The sequence below is a fragment of the Arachis hypogaea genome, chromosome 6, assembly GCF_003086295.3.
Source record: "Arachis hypogaea cultivar Tifrunner chromosome 6, arahy.Tifrunner.gnm2.J5K5, whole genome shotgun sequence".
Taxonomy (NCBI): Eukaryota; Viridiplantae; Streptophyta; class Magnoliopsida; order Fabales; family Fabaceae; genus Arachis; species Arachis hypogaea.
This window is the reverse complement of record NC_092041.1, coordinates 42,240,683-42,243,341: the sequence shown is the minus strand read 5'-3', so window position 1 is coordinate 42,243,341 and position 2,659 is coordinate 42,240,683. Positions and strand designations below refer to the sequence as shown.

The 2,659-nt window shown below is 40.8% G+C and overlaps 1 non-coding gene across 1 annotated transcript; it reads right to left on the bottom strand.

Moving 5' to 3' along the window:
• Positions 1 to 858: 858 nt before the first annotated feature.
• Positions 859 to 966, bottom strand: LOC112699989 (small nucleolar RNA R71). Its single transcript, XR_003152918.1, has one exon. It is a non-coding gene; the product is annotated as a small nucleolar RNA R71 (small nucleolar RNA).
• Positions 967 to 2,659: the final 1,693 nt, after the last annotated feature.

The window sequence follows — 2,659 nt, the reverse complement described above, 5'->3', positions numbered from 1 at the left end:
TAATCATATCTTTTTAATTTCTTATTTCAAAATCTTTTTCAAAAATCACTTGATTTCTTTTCCACTCTTAGTTTTCGAAAATCAATTAGTATTTTTCAAAATCTTTTTAAACTCTTTTTAATTTATTTTCGAAAATTTCTTCCCCTCTTCTCACATCCTTCCATTTATGGACTAACATGTACAATTCGAACTCTATCTTTCTAAGTTCGAATTCTTCTACCTCTTCCTTCTATTTTTCTTTTCCTCTGACACCTCCAGGAATCTCTATACTGTGACATAGAGGATTCCATATTTTCTTGTTCTCTTCTCTTTCATATGAGCAGGAGCAAAGAAAAAAGCATTCTTGTTGAGGCTGACCCCGAACCTGAAAGGACCTTGAAGCGAAAGCTAAGAGAAGCTAAGGCACAACTCTCTGTAGAGGACCTAACAGAAATCTTCAAAGAAGAAGAATCCATAGCAGCCGAAAACCACAACAATGCCAACAATGCGAGGAAGGTGCTGGGTGACTTTACTGCACCTACTCCCGACTTCTATGGGAGAAGCATCTCTATCCCTGCCATTGGAGCAAAAAACTTTGAGCTTAAGCCTCAATTAGTTTCTCTAATGCAATAGAATTGCAAGTTTCATGGACTTCCATTGGAAGATCCTCATCAGTTTTTAGCTGAATTATTGCAAATCTGTAACACTGTCAAGAGCAATGGGGTTGACCCTGAGGTCTACAGACTTATGCTATTACCTTTTTCTGTAAGAGAGAGAGCTAGGATATGGTTGGATTCACAACCTAAAGAAAGCCTGAACTCTTGGGAAAAGCTAGTCAATGCCTTCTTGGCAAAGTTCTTTCCACCTCAAAAATTGAGTAAGCTTAGAGTGGAAGTCCAAACCTTCAAACAGAAGGAAGGAGAATCCCTCTATGAAGCTTGGGAAAGATACAAACAATTAATCAGAAAGTGTCCCTCTGATATGCTTTCTAAATGGAGCATCATAGGTATTTTCTATGATAGTCTATCTGAACTGTCCAAGATGTCTTTGGATAGCTCTGCTGGAGGATCTCTTCATCTGAAGAAGACGCCTACAGAAGCTCAAGAGCTCATTGAAATGGTTACAAATAACCAATTCATGTACACTTCTGAAAGGAATCCTATGAACAATGGGACGAATCAGAAGAAAGGAGTTCTTGAGATTGATACTCTGAATGCCATACTGGCTCAGAACAAGATATTGACTCAGCAAGTTAATTTGATTTCTCAAAGTCTGTCTGGAATGCAAGCTGCACCAGGAAGTACTAAGGACGTTTCATCTGAAGAAGAAGCTTATGATCCTGAGAACCTTTCAATGGAAGAGGTGAATTACATGGGAGAACCCTATGGAAACACCTATAATCCTTCATGGAGAAATCATCCAAATCTTTCATGGAAGGATCAACAGAGACCTCAACAAGGTTTCAACAATAATAATGATAGAAGAAACAGGTTTAGCAATGGCAAGCCTTTTCCATCATCTTCTCAGCAACAGACAGAGAATTCTAAGCAGAACCACTCTGAGTTAGCAACCATGGTCTCTGATCTAATCAAAACCACTCAAAGTTTCATGACTGAAACAAGGTCCTCCATTAGAAATTTGGAGGCTCAAGTGGGTCAGCTAAGCAAGAAAATTACTGAACTCCCTCCTAGTATTCTTCCAAGTAATACAAAAGAAAATCCAAAAGGAGAGTGCAAGGCCATCAACATGGCCGAATTTGGAGAGGATGAAGAGGCAGTGAACACCGCTGAGGAGGACCTCAATGGAAGCCCACTAGCCTCCAATGAGTTCCCTAACGAGGAACCATGGGAATCTGAGGCTCACACTGAGACCATAGAGATCCCATTAGATTCACTTCTGCCATTCATGAGCTCTGATGAGTATTCTTCCTCTGAAGAGGATGAATATGTCACTGAAGAGCAAGTTGCTAAATACCTTGGAGCAATCATGAAGCTAAATGACAAGTTATTTGGTAATGAGACTTGGGAGGATGAACCCCCTTTGCTCACCAAAGAACTGGATGACTTGTCTAGGTAGAGATTACCTCAAAAGAGACAGGATCCTGGGAAGTTTTCAATACCTTGTACCATAGGCACCATGACCTTTAAGAAGGCTCTGTGTGACTTAGGGTCAAGTGTAAACCTCATGCCTCTCTCTGTAATGGAGAAGCTAGGGATCTTTAAGGTACAAGCTGCAAGAATCTCACAAGAGATGGCAGATAACTCAAGAAAACAAGCTTATGGACTTGTAGAGGATGTTTTGGTGAAAGTTGAAAACCATTACATCCGTGCTGATTTCATAGTCCTAGAGACTGGGAAGTGCATGGATGAATCCATCATCCTTGGCAGACCCTTCCTAGCCACAATAAAGGCTGTGATTGATGTGGACAGAGGAGAATTGATCATTCAAGTGAATGAAGAATCCTTTGTGTTTAAGGCTCAAGGATATCCCTCTGTCACCATGGAGAGGAAGCATGAAGCGCTTCTCTCAAAACAGAGTCAAACAGAGCCCCCACAGTCAAACTCTAAGTCTGGTGTTGGGAGGCCACAACCAACTTCTAAGTTTGGTGTTGGGAGGTTCCAACATTGCTCTGAGCATTTGTGAGGCTCCATGATAGCCCACTGTCAAGCTACTGACATTA